A 22843-nucleotide genomic window follows, 5' to 3' on the forward strand; every position below is an offset into this window, starting at 1 on the left:
CACATAAGATCAGTTATGGTTAGCTTGGTCTTTGACATTGTAAAAGCTTTGGATGGGCCTGTGCCTTAAGCAGAACTTCTTCTTTTTTGGCCAAAATAAATTTGCATAATTTCAAAGACTTTGTACACCAATTCCATGTTGACAGTGATACATTATGTACAGTATTCTGGGAGCAGCAAATGGACTCACTGTTCCTCTCTCTTTTTTTGTATGGGTGAGATAACATTTGTGAAGTTCTCTCTCCTCCTTTACTTTTGGAAAATCCTAGCAAAGGTGCAAGAAGCTACTTTGGAGTGCAGAAGGAAGTTTTTACTTACTTTCTTTCTTTTCCTCATGCGATTCTTTTGTTTTTCATTTTTTTTTCCCGTGTTTGTAATCTAAATCACAACCTATCACTCAGTATTTCCACAACAGAAGCAAAAAAAACCCAAAGCCCTCTTTCTGAAAAAAAAAAAAAAAAAAAAAAATCATCATCAACTCTCTGTTCAGAACTGACAGTATACATTGGAAATGTAAAGTAAGTTTTCATACTGAACTTCTCCATTTCTATTGTTTGGAGAGGCTAATAACATAGCTTATCTGAATATGCTACATATTTACATTTTAAATATGAAAGAAGTTAAAAATATCTTTTGTCTTTTCCTTAACTTTCAGTAGCCAAATGATGTATAGACTTTTTCAATTGAAATCGTAATGGTTGAGAAGTCAAAGGAAGTGTAGGAGACAATGGTCTATTACAATATCAAGGAAGTACACAAAACTTGCAGTCAGCATCCTCAGTAGAAGTTTAAAGTTCAGAAGTGTAACATGCATGCATTGATAGGTATGGAATACATCTACGCATAGTCCTGATCCAATGTAATTTTGAATCATTACTGCATGTCTTTGACAAATCATATAATGTCATAAAAAATACCTACAGTGCATACACATTAGGATTCCTTAAAATTATCACTTTTAAAATGATCACTTTTAAATGATCATTGGTTTATATATGATCACATATATACATATTCATACATATATGTATATATACATATAAATGTATATATAGACAAATACATCTATATTTCAGTTTCAGGTGCATGAGGAGTATGTGGACATAGTGCAAGATCAAATCCTGAGGACAGTAACCAATGGTTACCCTTCGTCTAGATCAAGAAATAAAGTGGGGAAAGAAAAGTGTTTATTTTATATTTTCATGAAACTGGTTTAGTGTGAACATAAAGCTGCGTTTTACTGCTTTACGGTTGGAAAGATGTCAGTAGAAAACAACTGTAATTAGAAGAAAATCCTATTTTTGTCTAACAATTTTCATGACAGATTTTGGCTTCTTGGAATTTAAAGCAACTGCCATATGAAAAATAAAACCTCTGCAGAAGATGATGAGGATAATGCTGATAACACAAAATTCCCATGGCCTGTCTAATTACATGTACTGTTAAGGAGCTGCTTCTAGTAAATACTAATTTAAGACTTAAGTCATAGTTTCTTTTATGTAGTTCACAATTGAAATAACCTCTTTGATTCATTTACATTATTACCTCTCAAATATTTTGCTCCAAAAAAGTTCAGACTTTAGCTTTTATCTATGTGCTACTTTTATTTAAAATCCCATATACAGCTAATGTTGATCTTTGCATTTGAATGCAAAAAGGTGGCTGTCATTATGCCTGGTTTTAAACTTCCATTTTGTAGTAAGGAGATGATACATGCATAAACAATAAGAAAATATGGTGAAAGTTGTAAGATTATTAGATAAGTTTAGATTTACTTTCATGGAAAAACCTATTCCAAGTTAATTATGGTCTCCTTTCATTATTATTCTCAGTACATGCCTGTAGACTATTGATATTAATATTGGAAAGAGTACTATTTTATGTTTCTACCTGCAGTATCTCTCCTCATGTTTTACCCAGTTACCTTTATTCTGAGGGCTAGAGGATGAGTTGTGTACAAAGATAGAATCATTGAGGTTGTTTAGTATAAAAACCACAGGATTCTAGAAAAATATTAGGGTTTCTATACGTAAAATGGTTGATGCTAAAAGAAGAAGCAGCTCTTTGGATAGGGCAAGAAGCAAGGTGTTTAGTCTGACCGTTAAGAACAACAATCTTGATGTAAAGAACAATTAAGCACAGGAGTGCGGGATCCCTGTTGCTGGAAATTTTTCGGAGCTGGTTAGACAAATGTGTCAAGTGTACCCGTGTGTGGCTTGGATCTGGGGATGGACTAGATGGCCTCCAGAGGTGTATTGCAGCCCTATTTTCCCATTTCTTCTATAAAACTTCCAGGACAGATTGCATGAAAACCCTTACTAAAAATCTATTAAAACAATTACAATCACTTTATGCAACAAACCATCTCTTTTAATTTTTTCAGAGATGGCTTATGTTTCTTGTGGCCTGATAGGTTTTATTAAATTGATCCTTGTCATTCATCATTCACCATCTAGTTCTCTCCTAAGTGTTTATGTATTGATTCCTTTGTTACTTAAATTTGACCGGGTAAAAAGAAAAAACAGACATCATCTTCAGTCCACAGAGCAACAAAAAAAGGTTACTGACACCTGCAGCATGCCCTTCTATTCCTATCATGTTTTTATGTTGATGTATCCATTCAGCATTTTCAGTGGTTTAGTCAGTGCTGCTTTGCTGGCCTGAGTAACCCCTCAAATTTCACCATATTGAGGACTTGTGGCATGGAGTTGACATTAGGTATCCTTGACAAAGTTTACATAACCTCCACCACACCTTAGAGGAAGTGCTTTGATTTAGTTACACTTAAGGCATGTACAATACACAAGTTTTAGTCCTTTTAATCACACAGTCATTTGCTATCTGTAATACAAATTTCATTAATATGAACTTATTTAAAACAGAAATGTTATATTGTACAGTAGCCCTAAGAAAACTGGAAAGGGAGGAAAAAAACTGAGAAAAATTTGTCACAGCTAGCTACAAAACCTTGAAGAAAAATTACAATTGAAATCTGTGTTAGATTTTTACAAATCAGTGATTTGAGGAGCAGTTCTTAAGGATCCCTCATATGTTTTTATTTTTTTCTACATGGAGGCTCTGATAAGCATTTTATATTAAAAATAATGGAAGAAAAGTCTGTTCTGAAAGGAGAAACATTAATTTAAAAGACAATTTAAAAAAACAAGAAACTATCAGAACTTTGACATTATTTTATTTTGGCACTCATTGACCTTATTGTCTCTTACAGCTTCAGTGTTTATTCTCTAAGTTTGGCACTTTCAGTCCTGAAATCAACTCCAAGCATAAGAAGCTGTTTTCCTCCTATTAGAAAGTCAGATGCATTTTAGGTTTTTACCTGAGCTAGGCACAACTTGCATCATATGTTTACAACATCAGTATGTAATCACAGGAGTAATATTTACATTAGCAATAAAATTTCAGTGGGTAAGATTTTATTTTTGCGAGGTGTGGAGACTTAGAAGCCCAACATTACCATCAGCCAGTCATGCACCTGAAAACTGAATGCACTCTGTTACAGATCTTTTAAAGAATTAAAGAAATTCTTGTGGATTTGTTATTTGCAATTAGCAAGTCCTATTACTCCAAACAGGTATTTTACAGGCATTTGATTGTTCTAATACAGTGTAACCTTCCAGGAAAAACTGTTATTCTGAATTGAATTACTGAAAGTTCAAATGTTAAATTTCTATGGCATTTTTTTATAAGGCCATTCATTAGTCTATATTATAGCTATACAAAAAAACAATTCTATCTTGTTTACCTGTCTGCTATTATATTGTGTATTCCCTGAAGGCTTTCCTTTGGAATAACTGATGCAAAGCAGAGAAATGGAACATTGAGTGTAGAGGTATTGAAATTTGCACTGAAATGTATTGACATGGCTAATCTGTAGTGATTATTCATTTGCAACACCATGATACACCCCTGAGATAACAATATGTGTCTAACAAACATATCTATTCCATTTTCATGATACCACATTATTTTTGCAATGGAATCTAATTCAGTTTCCTCTGCATATCCTCAGCAACTTACTATGGTTGTGCCCAGTGAAACAGAGGGACATAGGGCTTTGAAGCCACTCTGAGGAGGAGCATCTTCAGAGCAAATACTTCACCAAATATTCCGTAGAAAAGATGTAGTGGAAGGATGAAAAAAATGGAATGCATTGAAGGTTTCTCATTGTGATCAGAAACTCTTCTGAAATTAACAGAAATGTTAACAATATGGCTTTACATGATGATATAAGGGGTAGATCAAATAAGTAACTTGGTAACTTGAAGTGAGTGTAGGTAGATTTGTTGCCAAATTTGAATATTTTTGAGCACCTTCAACTTTTATAGAATTAGACATGACATACATGGGGATTATATTGTTTCCATAAGCAATATACCAACATTTTCCATGTGTCTGTGTATCTAGTAGCTACAGTGAAATTTTATTCATCCTACAAGGGATGCTATTTTGGTATGCAATACCTATATGTGAAAGTAGACTATTTGCTTCATATGCCATTATTATGCAATTATTTTTAAGATGAAGATGTGCTTTAATGCTGAAGGTGAGAGGAGTTACACTTTCTCAAGTATTACACAATGACCTTTTTTTAAAGTCCTCTTAAGCCATCACTAGAGAGTTGATGATGCTCATATAAAACACTCAATTATTGATTTTTAAGCACTTTTAAGATTCTCAAGATGCAGTTTATATGCTTGTAGGGTTTAGAAGATGCACCACAGCTCATGCTGTGGAAAAGATGCCAGATATTTATGGTTGTATGTCACACATGACCTCCCAAGGAAGTACTCCTATAGTTGAAGTGCAGTCAAATCAAAAGAATAGAAAAAAAGTGAAATGCTTTTGCAATAATTAATAGTATCTAAAAACATCATTCTCTCTAACCCAGTAAATGTGACAACTTGAAGCACAAATAGCACTTTTATTTCCATGTCATTTCTTTCTTAAAATGTTTCTCAAAAAACCCTTAGAAATTTAGGCAGACACTTCCTTTAATGTATCCATGTAGACACATATCAAATCAGAAAATGGTGTTTAGCCTGTCACATAGTGTGAAGTGTTTTTGTTGTCACTGTTTTTTTTTCAGGTTGGGTTTTTTTTTAGGTTTTGGTTTGTTGTTTTGGTTGGGGTATTGGGTTTTCTGTTTGTTTTGGTTTGGTTTTTGTGTTGGTTTGGTTTGATGGTTTTTTTTTTCACTAAGGAACTTAACACACAACACATTTTAATGTTGGCAGTAATACTGCAGTTTAAGGTAAGATGAAGTTTGCATGTGGTCTCTTTGAAAATCCATAGGAAGGAGGGCCCTTTTTACTTGCTTGAGCAGATGCAGATTAAATTCCCCAAATACAGAACGTAGTCCATTCACAAACATTGATAAATTTTTAATTAAATTCCTAATTTTTTCTTCCAAATTGTTGACATTTAGGACTAGATTTATATTTGTCTTTAGGCTTCTGAACATGTTGGTAATGCTTAGCGCCTGTTGATTTTAGTATGGGTTGGAAGCTACATATTCATCTGTATTTAGACAACTTAATATTTGTAAAAACCATAGTTTTATCTCTCTGAACACAAAATATTTCCCTTCAAAAACATAGGGATCAAATTTTTAATAAATTGATTTGTTAATGACTTATAAGAATAAATGCTATAAACAAAAAAAATATTTTTCATTAGTAAATATAATAAATGTTTCAAATAATTTTAACATACTTCTCAGCTTCATTTTAGACTAAAATTTAGAGGCTATAGAATTTTCGTTTATACGCAAGTACATATGAGGTGTCCTTATTAATGCTGTTTTTAGCTTCTGCTTGTAGTAAGCTATCAGAAATATTTTAATAATTTTATATTTCTTGGTTAACAACCTAATCTTTAATAGATTTTTGAATAGACTTAGCTGTAATTTTTAACGTGAGAAAGACATTTTTTCACAGGCAGTACTACGTCTTCTACTCACCAATTTGATTTTTATGATCAATGAGAATTTAAAAATGACACCAATGGTTCTGCAGATTACTATAATACCTAAATAATGGGTTAACTTTAAGCTTATTATTATTATAAAATCTGCTACTTCTCTTATAATATTTTTAAAGTTATAGTTTTTAGTTTTCATTCATGAACTATACTAATGTTTCTAGAAATATTTCCATACATAATTATTTTTGCATTGCTGCTCTTTGGCAGAGAATGGATTGCACAATATATCCAGGTGAATAGAGGGTAGCTCAATGACAGATAATCTGGTTTTACCTGTCCAGATACAACCGTCTATTTCAAGTCTATATACGTATAAAATCGAATGTTTTCAGAGATTTTGGGGAAATGTGTGATTTCATGACTGAAAACTTTCCCTTGCAGACTCTTTGTTTATCTGCCTTATTTCTTTGCATCCTCTATGTTATAGTCTTCTAAAAGCCATGTACTTTGGAAAAAGGTTGCTTGTGCTCTTTGGCATGGCTGCTGGATACTGGGCAGGGAAACTTTCCAGATGAAAGGGATCCAGCGAAAAACAATCATGCATGGGGTGCAGAACCTTCTGTGGTGCAGCATAGAGTAGTTGAGGTGCTTACTCTAAATAGTATTATTTATTTATTAAAAAAAAAAACAACAAAACAAACCACAACCAAAAAACCACAACCTTTAGAAATGTAAAGCTTTTCCTTTTCAAAGAGAATTAAAAAAAAAACCCACTCACTTCAACAAGAAGTTGCAGGGAGTTCCCCTTAAGAAACTGGCAAACTTGGGATGTCATTGTGCAGATAAACAGCAGACCATTTTGTCAGATAGTGTTTTACAGGGCTGTGCTCTAAAAAATTGCTCCACCGTGCAAGGTTTATACTTTAAGAAGCAGATCTTACTGAACCTTTTCCCAGCTTTTCCTATTGACTTTAAAAACAAACACCCACCCCACCCACCCCACCCCCGAAAAACTCCAACAACACCCACATACATTTGGCTGCAAACAGCACAGGTTGAAGGGCTGTATGATGCTACCAAGGGTTGATCTCTGCTTTTGGGGGATGGGCACGGCTGCAGGGTTAGAGGGCAGGTGAAGCTGTGCTATGTAGCACTCTTAACTGTTGTCTTATTATGCAGGAAGGAAAATATATAATTCTGGTTAGTACTGTCCAGCATGGGTGACATCTTTATCACCCTCCTACTTTTGTATTGTCTGATCCCAATAAATCCCATTCTAGTCCGTATTAGAGATCCAAGATTTAGTCTTGTGGAATATCTGTGCGGTATACTGGTTTATCACCTTCAGAAATTAAGTACTGGCTCAAGTGACAAGTATAGCTGAATGCAGTGGTTGCTTGTTAAAATACTCTGCTCCATTGAAGTTTCACAGCAGAGAATGGGTGGATTAAAAATGTGTGCTGATTACTATACAGCTGGGACTTTTTAACAAAACGGCTGCATATTTGTGGTACACCAAAGAACTGAGCTATGTTCTCAGAAGCACTTAAACTGTGAAGCCACGAGGACTCTTACTTGTGGGGATGAGGTCCCAGCTTCAGTTGTTCAGCATTCTGGGCTGTGTTCCTTGTGTGGGTGATATTTCTGGGAAGCATGGGAAAGTTCTGGGAGTCTCTATGGTCTGATATGGTCAAGAGAAGTACAACACACTCTGCTGCTTTTCTTTTTTTTTTCTTTGTTTCTTCCCACACACCTCTTCTGTTCAAATACAGTCAAAGAAAAATACACCATATTGCTTAAAAACCTCACAAACATTTGAATTGCATTCTCTTTTCACTCTAAGGAATTTATTTACTCTAAAAGCCAGGCAAATTAGGTGAACTGGAACATACACTTAACACAACTTGCCAAGCCTAAAGGAGCCTAACTCTAAATACGGTCATTGCTACCACCTTGTCAGTAGTGTGTGGTGTGTGTGAACTGAGTTCTAACATCAAAATTCATTTTGGCTTGAAATGTGAGAATAAGTTTTTCCTGTCATCTTCATCTCCAGATTTTTAAACTTTTCACTGAAATGCAGATGTACACATGAAAGTCTTAAGAAGAATTTCTGACTGTAAGAATGTCAAGTATATGTTAGTTTGGATATGCCCATTCTATCTGACTCTCCAGTTTTGATATGGTGACATTATTTTTTTGCTGCATGTGCTGTTTGTTTTGTGCATCTCCGGGGGGGGGGGGGGGGGGATCATGTAATTTTTAGTCAGAACAAAAATAAATAATATGAGGTTTGAAAATCAGATGAGTATCAATAATTAAAATGAAAATAAAACCTGTTGTATCAAATTTGTACTGACAAGTCAGATTTGGGTTTAGAAATAGTGAAATGTGATCTGCTCCAAGGGTGATTTACAAAATTTGACCAATTAAAGCAACAACATTCTTAGCTTTTTTTTTTTTTTTCCCCTCACCTAAATGAAAGGAAACTGAGGCAATCCTTCCAGGTCATGTCAAAAGTCATGCAGCAGATGACTATGAAATGAATTGATCAGTTCATGCAGTTTTCCACATCTCTTCTTTAGGATTGCTAGATGTGGCTCATTTGATATTTAACATTTTTGATAGCTCTTTCTCTTTAATGGTTACTAAACCACTGTTTAAAATAAACTCTTGCTATTAATAAACAGCAGATGACACCGTCATCATCACTCTAAGTAAGGAAACTACTTTTTTTTTTTTGTACTTGTCATTCTGATATTTACCAATTTATCTTCACAGTAATAAATAGGATGAATGTGGTTTTGCATTCATGCTGAGGTGAGCTGTGTTTAGTATTTCACTCTAAAGCTATGTGTAGTATTTTTCTGATAGCTGATTCTGGAGATGTTCGTACAGATAAGAGAGGGCTTTTGAACATGTTTCTATATACTTACATTGCACCATTAAACATTCAGAACAGCAGATGATATCCATATGGAAAGAATGACAAATATAAGAAATGCTATTTTCAGACAGAAAAATAAATTGTGTTTAGTGGTCTTGCAAAAGCACCACTACAGTTGGCAAGAATATTTTTCTTGTTGACAGTCTTTCCTCAGAAGCCTAAGCCTAAATGCTCATCAAGACTCAACTGCACTCTTGCCTTAGACGTGTTCCCCTTGGAAAAGCTGAGGGATGTTTGTCAGACAGTACTGGCAGCACAGATTTCTCTGCTATATTAAACCTAACATAAACCTGCTACTTTTAAAATGCGCAATGTGAATACTTCTTTGAGTTGCCATTCCAGCATTTTCCCAAAGTGCACAGTTCCCTACATGATGTGTTTTGCTGTTGTGGTGATCTGGTTGGGTTTTTTTTGGTTGGTTGGTTTGTTTCATTGAAGTAAATGCCAGAAGTATCTGGTCTCTCTAGCTCTGATTATGGAGGTGCTTGTGTTTTCAGGAAAAAACTGAATTTAAGGTCTTAAAAGGGCTTTTTGAGTGAACTTGCAAAATTTCATAGACTGTACAACCCTATAAGCTACACGTAGCTGACTGCCCCACATGCAATAAAAGACCTATTGCTGAAAAAAAAAGAGCCACTGGGTAAATTAGAAATATTTTGAAGTTATAAAAAATTATCTTAACTAGTCTTGACTTACTATGCTGTTGCAACAAAATGGCATTGAAAGACTGTTGAAGAGCCTAAGTTAGTTTATGCAGAAACTACTGTATCATCACCTTTCTCCTGGAGAATCAAAAGCCACTATGAAGCACCTGCTAGTTGGAAAATGGTGAAATAACATTCCTTTTCTAAAGCTGTGGAAGGAATATTAGAAACATTGGCTCAAATTGTGACCTGAGATCACCAAGTCCTTTCTTCAACACTCAGGAAATCAGTGCAGTCTACAGTTACTCTTTTCTAGTGAGGAGGAAAGCTAAAACAATTACGGAAGCACTAGTTCAACTATCTGTCACTGTACTTTATGCTGGAAATTAGGCCAGCATCCCTCTTTGTAGTGGCTACACATTCTGGACTAAAACTATGTGAATAATTGACTTATCTTGACTGGCTTCCAAAAATTTGAAAGATGAATTTGTTTCAGAATAGCTAAAAACCTTTTTTTTTTTTTTAAATTTGGTCATCAAAATATATCTATAAACTTAAACCCTGTAATTTAAGATTGTTTGAAATATTTCTACCTACTATTTTTTTAAACTGTTAGAATAAAAATATCTGTACTTGCTCAGAGCTGGATGGTGGGCTTTTTTGTTTTTTATTTAATATGAAGAAATCAGGAATACTTGAAAAACAAATTAGTGATACATTTTAGTGTACCTAGAGCTGGACTGGAAAAAAAAAAGCCTCATCTAATAAATTGAACTGACAACCAGTATAGCAAAATACTTCTGGTGACATTAGAAAAACTTGATGTGGAAAATATCAGAATGTCTGCTACGTGGACTACCCAATCTACCACCTTTAAAACTGGAGCTGCAGCTCCATCATCCAACATTTTCCATTGGTTTGCTTATCAAATATGTGACAGCACACAGGAGATGTACAATTTTGTGAGGGATGATTTAAAAACAGCAACAAATATATCTGCTTAGTGACTATGGGATAGTTTTAAAGCCATGATAGCAACTTTTTGAATTTCACAGGTAAATTACTATTAGAGAAGAGAAAAGATCTTATTTAAAGCCCGTGGACTGAGTGGCTTTAATGCCCCTCCCAGTTCTCCACAATATACAATCACACAGCGAATGTATTGAAATAATAAAAAAATAGACTAAAGCAGTAATAGAAGAAGTGATATGTATGATCCAAGGTCTTAAATACATTTCAAGTTTGTGCTGAGAAGCTGCCCCACACATAACAGATAAGACAATTCAGGATTAGAGATGCCAAACAGTCCTGATTAAACTATTAATGCAAATAGGAGTGTGACACAGTTCTCCATATTTAGCATCATATTTAGATAATCTACCCTTTTTTTTTTTTTTTTTTTTTGTAACCAGATTCAGGGCCAAGTAAATGGTCTGCAGGCAATTCACATCAGCTTCTAACAGGTTCTAATCATGGAAGTGCCCACGGTAAGAAACCAAGCCTTCTTTCCATGATCTATTACAGAAGCAAAAGGTTAAAGATGAGGAGAATAGATCAGGAAAAACTAGCCAGCACCACAAAAATAAAGCTTAGGGCAATTCGCAACATTTATTAACAAAATATGTTTAAACATCTGGAAAGTCCTCTACTTTCTGTGAACTTCCAAATGTTTGGTAATTTTCTTTTTCTTTAATATAATAAAGGAATAAAACAAAAGAAAGACATATCGATTTATCAATTCTCACATTTTTATTATTTCCTCTAGATGAGGAAATAAGACTGTGCATAATCTTCATAAAGGAACTGCAAAAGGCTTTGGCAAACCTGTAGGTCTCTGGCTTCTATGTGCTGGTACAAGACAGAAGACTGGAGAGGGACTTTTTACAAGGGCATGTAAGGTTAGTACAAGGGACTTTAAACAGGAAGAGGATAGATTTAGATTAGGCATTAGAAAGAAGTTCTTTACTGTGAGGGCAGGGAGGTACAGGCCCAGAGCAGCTGTGGATGCCCCCTCCAGCCTGGCCTTGAACACTTCCAGGGATGGCCCTTGGAGCAACCTGGTATTCTGGAAGGTGTCAATGCCCAAGGCAGGGGGATGGAACTAGGTGATCTTTAAGTTCCCTTCTAGCCCAAACCATCCCATAAGAAGGAGGAAGGAGAGGATTTCTAGTCACATTTTTAAATGCCTTTTTTGAAATTCTGTTGTAATTCTCTGATTTCTTTGGAGCAGCAAACTTTCAGTTAAGTTTTCAAGCTGAGTCAGAAATCATAGCTCACAAAGCTAATCTAGGGAAGACTGTATGCACAGAATGATTACTCTTATCAACCAACAGATTTTCCCATGATCCTCTTTTTTTTTTCAGTGAGAAATGTGATTTTAACCAGCTAGTGCAAACAGCTTTAAGTATAGAAAAATCTTTCTATATCTATGTCAGCAAAAATGAGCACAAACATGCAGAGATCTCAAGTCCCTAGGAGATACCAAGTGGTTGTATAGAAAACATTTGATTTGTGTATATGTAAAATATTTGAGTAGTGGAAATTTCTTTAAAAAGGACACCAAGATGGTGCTTAGTTAGCAATATCTGGCTTGAGAATAATTACTCTTTGGTTGACAAAGGCACTTTTTGTTTACTCAAATGCAGACCTTTGGCACAGAGTGGCTTTTGATCAAGGTAAGAGAAGCTGTTTTGATCAGAATAAATGATGATAGTGATAAATACAAAATTTGAATGACCTCATAATGAATCATGATGACATAACATTTTGCTAATAACATTTTGCTATGGGTTTGTGGGATTGTTGGGAAAGAATAGAGAGAAAAGTCCTTTTAATTAAGATTATATTATAAGCAGACCTGAGAAAGTTTAAAAACTTTTTTTACAGAATCTAGCAAAATAAATAAATCTCTTGGTCTATTTTGTAAGGTGGCGGAACGATACCTTTGAGGGAACAAAGTATTTTTGTATTTGAAATGACAGTATCTATATAAAATGCTTTCTTGAGCCTAAACAACAGATTGGTGTGTCTCCTTTTTCCTCTTTTTTTTTTTTTTATTTTATTTTCAATGTTTGAAATAGAAATGCTCTTAAACTGTTCACCAGTTTTGAACATGCAGAATTTTCAAACATTTGCTTCCCTGTTTTTTAAGGTTGGTCTTCTTTTCCCTCTTTTATTCTATAATGATGTACAGATTACAAATCAGGAAATGTTAATTGTAAATATATTTATTTTAGTCTTTGTAGCAAACTTTCAGCTCCATTTAATAATAAAAAGGTGCTAATACATTCTTGCATGCCTAAATGTGGGAACATTTTAAACGGGGGGGAGGGAGTTTTTCCATGTTTTTGTAACAAACATCCATCTGACATTGGCTGTCTTTAAGAAGTAACACTTTCTATTTCAGAAGAACAATTTTGAATTTTCCTTTCTCTAAGTTTTCAAGTTCCCAGCTTCCAGGTTTAGTTTACTCTGGAATATGGATAAGTACTTTATGGACCCCCACACATTTACTGTGTGATTCAACCAAAGTATTTAGATATTTTTTCATTTTACTATTGTAATTTGTTGATGGTTTTTTTTAACTAATTTAAATTTATAATTGTGGCATCCTTGATGTCATTTGAGGTGAGTTGCATTATGCATGGCTGTAACAATTTACTCATTGCTTAAGTTTTTGAGCATTGTCCAAGAATGTCCTAACAAACCAACCAGTATCTGTCAACTACACAATTTTTACTATTCTAAGGGTAGAATTGTAAATGGATTATTTAGGTTTTGCATAATTTTACATGTGCCTGTGTGTATAGGTGCCTATTTTTATGTATGTCACTGCTCCTTTGTATCTATGTTGTCCAAGGAACTTGTACCAAAGATGGCATCCTTATGATGATGACAACATGAACCTCCCTAGGAGGCAAGGATAATTTTCATCCTGCATCTTTTAGGTTTTCAAATTAGTATTTTGATATCCTATCAAGAGAACTTGACAGTAAAGAATGCTATCCGGCCCAGAAAATGAGGCAACAAATGAGGGGGGGAGAGTGGAGGGAGAATCACAATTACTCGAGACTGTGCTTAATAAATTTGAGCTTTCCTTTGTAAGATGTGTATAGAATCCAGCTTTCTTCCTTAGGCCATCATTGAAAGCATAGTGATAATAGAGTCAACAGAGTTTGTAACAGGAATATCCTGAATGAAGTATTCCTGAGTATATCCTGAGTAAAGATATGAGTTTGTAACTTTAGATATAAGAAGTCTTTCATTCTTATGGTTTTCCTGAGGCAAATCTACAATCTTAGGCCTTCTATGTTGTTCTGAGCTTCTGTTCTTATTTTTTGCACTGGATTCTAACCGAATGAGGAGATTTTTTTTAATTTTTAATTTTTTTTTTTAAATACAGCCTGGCCCTGTTCACAATGAGATTCCAACATTTCCTGTTAGAATGTGATTTACCAGGAATTTAATTAATCTCTAGTTCAGACTGTACTGCAGGCCTCTAAAATTAAAAAGAAAAATAAACACAGCAATTAACATTGAAAGAGAGCTAAACTTAGCAGTTGAAACTAAAATTACAATAAATAAAGATGAACCCAAACCAAAATTGAAAAAATGAATGCCAGTGAAGCCTATTATGTTCAAAAGCCAAATATGATTACTATATTTTAAATCTTAAGAAATAAAATGGATCATGATATGAATGGCATAATGCAATCACATAATCTGAGTCTTATCAAAGATAAACTGTACCTTTTATATTGCTGTTTTTCTTAGAGATGTTTATTTCTTCTCCTTCCCTCTTTCTCAACCAAGATGTGATTTCGAAACACAGGCAAATAAATGTCAAATTCTTCTGCCTCTGTTCTGCCATTCAATTTCTGAAATTCTGCCAAACTGAAAATTTCCATTCAGACTGACTGGCATTTGTTGAACTGGTTGTTTTTTTGTTTGTTCGTTTGTTTTGTTTTTTTTTTTTCTTATTATTGTTTTATTTTAACACTCTTTTCAAAAGTAGTGGAAACTTTGTGCAACCCTTGCTGTGTCTTGCTGCCTGACATTTTAAGAGCAGCTGCTTCTGTGGATCTTTTTCACAATAGTACATTTTTTTCTGCAGACACTCTGAAAACCCCTCACAAAAAAACTTCAGTTACTTGTAAGCCTTGGTCTATGGTGTCTCCAAACTTGTATGTAGAGCAGGTATCACCCGATTTAACACCATGCCAACCTAACAATAGAGAGAACAAATATAAAGCTACAGTAAAGAGTAAGTAAGATCAGTTGAAAATTAGTTAAAATCCATACCCCTCCTCCTCCTTTAAAACAGAACAGAAGATTTTACAGACTTTGGTTTCAAAATCTCTGCTTTGCTACTCAGTTACACATTTTTAATGATAAAGATGAATAGGTAGAATAATATGCGCAAGGAAATAGATGGCGCAGAATGGATTATGAGCAATTCATTATGTAAAAAAATGCTTTTCACACTTACAGTAGAGTAATTTCTCCAGCCTGCAATGTCTTAGAAAGAAACTTAAAAACCATGAAATGTCACTGTGCTACAAGAATCCTTGCTGTGGACAGTACACATGCTGTTCGCTTATTAAGGCGGCAGACAGTTCTCAGATGTACTATTTTAGTTATAGAACTGATTTTCCTTTTTTGTATATTAAAAAAAGTCATCAGTGAATTCTTCTATGGTTGTGCAGACCTGAGAAGCCTAAAACTGTGTGGACCCAGAGCAAGATATTTAGAGAGCAAGATGCACCTTTTCTGGGCAGCTTCCTTTAAGCTGCAGTCATCTCATCGTGTTTACTTCCCAGTGGTGAACCTGGAGCTATATCAGCAGCAGTAGCAAGTGGGGCTAGACTATATTTGCCCTGTTAGCCATTGTCACAAATAATGGAGCTTCAATTCCAGCTCCTGTTTTCAGTTCCTTTTTTGTTTCTTTTGTTTGTTTGAATGCAGAAGTTTTTAAAATATAATTTATTCTTCAAAACAGGAAAAAACCTTTATGAGGGAATAAAATCCAATCTGAACCAGCAACTTAATGTCTTATTAAAACATGACACTTTAAAAAATGAAATTCCTAACATTCAGTGTTCTTCCCTTGTCCCTCCTTTTCAAATACTGAAAACTAATGAATTGCAAAGTTGCGAAGCATGGTAACCTTCTGCACTTTATGTAGAAGCCTCTAAAATCAGAGGTGAGTTTGGTGACCCAATATAGCTAGATCACTGAAGCAATGAAGTCCTTGAACATGACTGAAATCCTCCCAGCATGCAACATTTGTCCCTCTTATTGATCCTTGGTATACTCGCAAGAGCTGAATTATGCTTTCCTATCTCACTAACAGATTTTTTGGAGGTGCAAATGAAAGCATATTAAATTCACTAAATGAAGAGATCACTTCCTGCTTCTAAATGTTCCGCATCTGTTACCTTTTATAATTCTAAGGGTTTAAATATTATTGTGTTGGTACATCCTCTGTGACATTTTCGTGTTTCTGTGAAGACTTTCACAATTCATTTGGGAGGACTCTGGCCTGTAGTTCTTGTATATGCTGTTGCATTTGTACATATAATTTTAGGCTCCATTTTTAGGTTATTTCATCCCAGTGGGATTGTCTTCCCAATGAGGAATTTGCTTACCACACAACTGAAATAGTTTTTTAATCCTCAGTCTAAAACTTGCTAACATTAGGTTTTCCCAGCCACTGCCTACCTACAGTTTTCTTATCTCTGAACTTGACTTTCTCTTTTGGCACTTCCACCTGCATGTGCCATGTCATGCTACCGAGGACTAGCTCCTTGATAGTACTGCCATCCTCCCCCTGCTTTCCATGCTCTATTCAACCATCTTTCATAGAAGCACTCTGCCTTCAGCTCTTTGCAATGTAGTTTAACTGCAGTATCATCTGCTCTAGGCAGCTGCCTAACAGCTCTAATAGCCATACAAGCAATAATGAAAGCCTGCAGTGACTCACGTTTGCTACTTCCTTTCTGCTTTGTATGGGAAAAGTTCCTATGGAAAGGTCAGGTACCTCATATGTTGTGTTCTTTCAAATGCTATCTTAAAACCTCTGATTTAAAATGCCTCTCTGTGGCACAGTTAGAAGCCGTACCTAGGTACGACCTATTTCTTTAACTTTGCCTCTCAAGGATACCAGTTTGGGGTGGGAGGGAGGGCACATCTTCCTTTCTGTTTGATGAACAAATACCTATGCTCACTAGGGCAGAGATCAGAAGCTTTATTAATGCTGCAAGGCTGGCATTCCTGGCAATTAAAAATTATGGAACATACTAAATGTGGCAAACTGAGAGCATTAAATATGTGATCTGATTATCCTCACAGAACTTACTGTTCTTTGCTCCTGCGTTAGCTACTCCATAACAAATTTGAGTTCCCTACTGCCAATGGACACAAAAAATTAATCTCTCACCTGAAAGTAAATGGCAACACATACCTTTCACCTTCTTGCCAGCAGCTTCCTAATTAACTGAGGATTGGGGCAGGGTTTGTCTCTGAAGCAGCATTTGCAATAAATATGCTCTTCAACGAATATCATGGTTTACCCAGGTCTTTTTCTAGGTTTGGTATTCTATGATTCTTTGATTTGTTTCTGCTATAAAACAGGTCTTTACTATTTAGAAAAGCATTAAGCAACACTATGCACTGTCTTTTAAGTTTTCCTTCATATATGTAATCTGTATCTGCTTTTCAGTGTCTTGTTATTTTATGTGCTTGGAGCTGGGCTTAGATTTTGTCCTTTGACTCTAGTGTTGTTTCTTTTGGAACTCTCAGATGTTGTATTCAGACATCTGGGGGTAAGAGTGGGAGGCACGCAAAAACGGGCGGTTAAGTCTTAATGGTTATAGGTGTTCATGATTTCACATGTGTCTATGTAGCTCCAGATGGGAAGATTATGATATGAAGAAGAGAGAGTCACAGATATTTAATGTATTAATAGTGCAGGTGTGATAATGCCAATAATATGATGCTTGCCAATAGTACACTATAGCAATAGTATGTTGCTGTAACTGCTAAAACATATAAATGAACATCTGTAGAGAGAGGTCATATTTTTTATTAGCCCAGTTGATGCAGTTACTAAAAAAAAAGCAGATAAACTTAAGGCTTTTTTGGGTCCAAAAGCTTGTTTGGTTGTTGAGCATTTGCTTTGTTTTTTTTATCATTATAGCCACTTGCTTAATACATGGCATTGCTTTTTCCTGCAGACCTCTTGCTGCTATGTTAATATCTGTGCTCAAACTCTGAGCATGTCCAACAGTGATCTTGAGTAAGAGTCTGTAATTCTGAAAGGGCACATTGTACCATATTTGTGTCTTCTGGATTTCAGGCTGTCAGGAGAGCTTAAATAATGACTAAAGCCATTGAATGTGTACTGAACAACTTAAGAAACAACAGATTTTCCAACAAACTTAGTAAACACAGTCTTTAAGCATTTCTCTTCCTTTTCCTTCCTTTGTGTTTGTCTTAGACTATAAGTGCATAAAGAGATTGGAGGTTTTCTACAACCCCTATGAACTGTAGTGGGGCAGAAATCTCACATAAAGTATGTGAAGGATTCTGAAGTGTTTGCCTGATTCCCTCTTGGTATTCACAGGGGAGGACATGCAAATTAAAGCCATCTGTGAGATTAGGGGTTGTGCACAAATTCTTTGACTGGCCTGATATTGGAATTACTTCTAGGTTACTTTGTTATCACTTAACCATGGCTGGCCATTTTGAGTGTAATTGCCAGGAGAGCAAGCTGGAAACTTCACTGACCTTGCAAAAACCTATTACAATTTACATTTACATGTTTTCACTTGGCTTGTTCTTTCAGTGACTCATATATTGCTCTGTTAGATACTGGGCTAGTAATTTTTAATTTTATTTTGATTTGTTCAGTTGGTCAGAGAATGAGTATTGTTGAGACAGGATATAAGGATGATCTTACAAGTCAAACTGTTGTTTACCTTGTTCTTTGGTAGTTTGCTGTGGAGGACTTAGCGCTTTGGTTGTGATGGTATGCAGAGTTGAGTGGCCTTTCCTGAGCATCAATTCACAGGTCTAAATGACCCACTCCTGTTCTGTAGCAACTGTTATTGAAATTACTATGTATGTGTAGCATGATTTTCACCCTTCACCAATTTAGAAGGAGTTATATTAAGACAATCCAAGGAGCTAGGTGCAGCCAGGATCTCAGAATCAATAATAGAAGGCTTTCTATTATTTTCAACAGTACTTTTCAAGTGAAGAAGGTATCATTGACTCAATTTATAGGCACAAAAAATCAGTGAGATGACAGGTTGCCTGTGCAGGGTTTACCAAGACGACTACGAGCAGAGACAGAACACTACAGAGGTTACTTTGCTCCAGAAAATGGGCCCGTGCCCTAAGAGAGTTGCCAGCCCTTCTCTTTTTGAAACATTTTATAGTCAACCCTAAGTCTGAAGTCTTAGTTAATATGCAGCCTGAAAATATATTAAACTAAATTTATTTTCACCTTTCTGCAATTAAAGATTTGTTTGGGCTTTTGTTTTCTTACACTGCTTGTGGAATATCTTAAATTGTGCCAGCCAGGAAAACTAAAATTTTTAGTGCATAAATGTTTATTGAAAATTGCCTTGGATTGTATCATCAGGTAGATGGGCATTTAAATGTGGTTACTTATGCAGGCCTCTATGTTTGTGCAATGCTAGGTCTAAATTACAATGATGTATACAATGTGTTATTAATCCATATGTTAAAAACAGTCAAACTGAGCTTATTTTTTTGTTTTCTTTCCTTCTTTCTTTGAAGATACTTGTTTGCTTCTATGTTTAGTTCCACATCTGATAGTTTACCATATAAGTATAATGATAATGTGTTTTCTTACTACTGGTGCTTTCCTTTTCCCTAATTTACGGTTTGGTCTTGGACACTCCATTTGAATCAAAGGCTTTGCAAAAAGCTATCCTGCTGGGCAAGTACCTGCCCTATTATCTGTTTGTTTGGGTTTTTTTTTTCTTTTTAATTTTGCTATTATATACTGCTTTGTTGCATGCCAGTAGCATCATGATAAAACAAGCAGTGTTAACCTGCTGAAAGAGTTAGCATCAGGAGGTTAAAATGTGGTCAAAGGTCGATTTACTAGACAGAAATCTCATCAGGTTTTCAAGGTTTGGCTGTAGTCAGTCACACAGTTAGTTGTTACTTTGAGTCTGCTATAGACTATGTTTTAAAGGTTGCTGTTCAACAGTTGTTTGAATTGACAAGCATCCCTTTTGTTGTATATCAGACCCAGAAGTACATCACATTTACTGGGGAAATGCCTGGAAGGGGTGCTTGAGCTAAAGAATGTCAGAAAAACAACTAGGATTTTTTAAACTTAATGTTGTTTTGAAATTTACTTGCCTATTATATTTCAGTTGTGACTATCCTTTTCCTGAAGGATTTTCTTTGGGTTAAGCATAACTTTATGAGGGTGTACAAAAGCTTTATTTTTACAGCATGAAGCATTTTTGAGTGTAAATCTCTGTCATGTTATCAAGTCAGTTCATAATCTTACTTTATATATATATACTGAACTCAGATTTTATCATACTGGATTATGTGATGGTATATTTCTTTATTTGAAACCTTGGTTAAATTCTTCTCACATTTTCCAGGGGAAATGGGTGTTTATCAAATCTTCTCTTTCCTCTGACTGGATTTACTTCTGTTTTTTAATGTTACAGAAATTATTTGTAGCTCCATAGTGTGTCGAATCAAGTAAGAAATATATTTTTCATTGTCTTCTTTTAGGTAAGTGTGTGAAGCACACATTGCCATTATGAAATGGAAATAATATATGATTTTCAATATATAGTGAAGCTTTACAGTGTAATTGAACTTGTTTGTTTCTAAAAGAAAACAAGTACCTTCCTTCTAAAGCAGTACTATTAGGAAAGCTGAATTTTTAAAGCAATCATTTCTAGTAAAATAAGTTCAGTACATTTTCTTAGAATATTTTCAATTTGGTAGAAAGTGGTCAGACCTTTCAACTAAAAATAAAGTGATTTTGGGGACAAGTTTTGGTTTTCTAAAAGGAAAAAATTAAGAGTACTGATTTCTGAAAACAGTAGTTAAAACATAAAAACTTTATTAAAACCAGATCAAGGTTGTAAGAATTTGGAAAAAAAATACAAAATTAAAAACTACTTACTGTGGCCACACCAGTTTACATTTGAGACAGGTATGACAGGTGATGGTACAAGACTGCAGCACACAATCCTTGGAGTGAGTTGCCAGTAGATGTGTAGGTGGGTTTAGGGTTTTTTGTTTTGTTTTGTTTTGTTTTTTCTTGTAAGCATCTACCTCTTAATAGTTAATGAAGTTTCCCTGAGTACCACTCAGCACAGTGGATGAATAGAGATGAGGATAAAGAGGGCTTCAAAATAGCTTTACTCTTATTTTCTCCTCAGCATGTGTGAAAGGGCCAGCTGGGGGGAGGTGGGAAGGAAGAGGTTTGCAATGGGAGGAGTGACAGCAAGCAATACATGTCTCCTATCACGACACCTTTAATGCATGGCTGCTCTTGGAGTTACAGCCCAGCTTGGAGCATGGAGAGCTTGGCTGGTACTGCCAAAGGACAATACCAATGTCCCTTGTAAACCAGGGTGCCAGACCTGGGTGTGTGTGTGCTGGAAGCTGACCATGGTGCTGTGCCAGCAACCTGTGAGGTGCAGGCTATGGTGGGGGGAAGGGCAAGATGGGGTCCAGCAGTGCAAATACTTGATAGGTCTGAGGTCCCTCAGAAACTTCAGTTGAGGCTGGTTTAATCAGGTCATCTGACTGACACACCAACAATTCTTAGTGCACTGTTTAAAGGTAGCACAATCCGTCACTGACTTTGGTTTAGAAGAGTATGTGGTAAAGCCAAGTCCAGTGCTTTGGGAGCTGGCTGATGGGTGGCCCACACATCCATTCAGCAGGGTGGGGTGGACAACTGGAGACAACAGGTTCATCAGCTCTTCTGGTCCAGGAGTTAAAGCGGCCATGTTCTCTCCAGGGGCAGATCTGCAGCCACAGCCTTCCCACAAGCTCAGTAGCTGCTCTTGTCTGAGTATAAATAAGAAAATGATGCCCTCATTATCCAGGGAATTTCGTTTATACCTGGAGCATTTGGTAGAGTTTTATTTCCCTATTATATCACAAAAGTGGCTTACAGGAGCAGCAACTCAGAGACTTGGCTAAGAACACAATTAAATGATTATAGGTTTATATAGCATTTAGAATACCATTACTTTCTTGTAATTCCAGGTGCACTGGGGCGTGTGTGTGGAAACAGAAGCAGAAAGAAAACAGAAAAGAAGACGCTGGTAGTGGATGTTTTCCCTGGCAAGGCAGTATGGGAAGGACAGAAGTGGTGGGAACGGGGGGGCTTTCCTCTTCCTTGGCTGGACAGGACAAGTGGCAAGTGAGTATTGAATAGTGAGATGAGACAGGATGAGAAAGGAAAAACAAAAGAAGGGTTGTGGCCAAAAGTAATATGCTCCAGGATACAGTGCCATGAAACAACTTCAATTTTCAAAACATGGTACAGAAAAAGTAACCTGGATCTTGTCAATACCACTGTGAGCAATTTATACAAAAGCAGGTTTCTTTAGTTGCCTTTACACCATCAGATATAAAGCAAGCCTTCTGAAAGGGTGAGGGCAGAGTTGGACTTGCTAGCTTGGGGCTCTGCCTGTTAATTGCTGAACTACATCAGATGATAAAAACCTGAGACTTCATATCTCACAGCAAGACAGCGTCATGAATACCTAAATTTAACACCTGATTCCTGTGCTACCTGGAATTATGTGCTCAAAGAGAGGACAAATATAGCTGTTACGAAACCACACAATCTGCTTTGGTGCTTTTTGGCAGTTCAGAGAGGGAAGAGCTTTTGGACACAGCCCTCCAACAGCCACTCTGCACAGAGAAAAGAAAGCTCACTTTCTTTGAGAAGTCCTCAGAAATTCTGAGCTTGATGGGTCCTGGCACGGCTGCACCAAAAAAAACCTAGATCCGGTGCCTGGATGCTGCCAAATTCTGTCCACAAAACCTAGAAATTATGTCATGCTAGTAGAAATAACAATTGCTTTCTATGATTCAGCTTAGGGGGAAAAAAAAAAGAAAAAAAAGGAAAATCAAAACCAACCACCATCCACCCTGGGATGCCACCGGATCCTGACGGAGCGGGGCGAAGTCCCCGCCGTTGAGGGGGGAGCCCCTCACCTCACCTCGGGGTGCCCGCGGCGTGTGGCGGGACTGCTCTGCCATCCGAAAAGGCGCGTCTGTGGCGG

The 22843-nt window shown here is 36.0% G+C and overlaps 1 protein-coding gene across 1 annotated transcript in view; it reads left to right on the forward strand.

Moving 5' to 3' along the window:
- Positions 1 to 22676: 22676 nt before the first annotated feature.
- The window catches only part of ETV1 (ETS variant transcription factor 1), a 63109-nt gene continuing 62942 nt past the window's right edge, over positions 22677 to 22843 (forward strand). Inside the window, exon 1 of the mRNA XM_061469244.1 lies at positions 22677 to 22828. The gene's annotated coding sequence lies outside the window, so the exon portion shown is untranslated. The remainder of the gene's footprint in view (positions 22829 to 22843) is intronic.

This window comes from Pezoporus flaviventris, unplaced genomic scaffold, assembly GCF_033815535.1.
Source record: "Pezoporus flaviventris isolate CSIRO_AGI_PZ_B2104156 unplaced genomic scaffold, CSIRO_AGI_Pfla_v1 ptg000055l, whole genome shotgun sequence".
Lineage (NCBI taxonomy): Eukaryota > Metazoa > Chordata > Aves > Psittaciformes > Psittacidae > Pezoporus > Pezoporus flaviventris.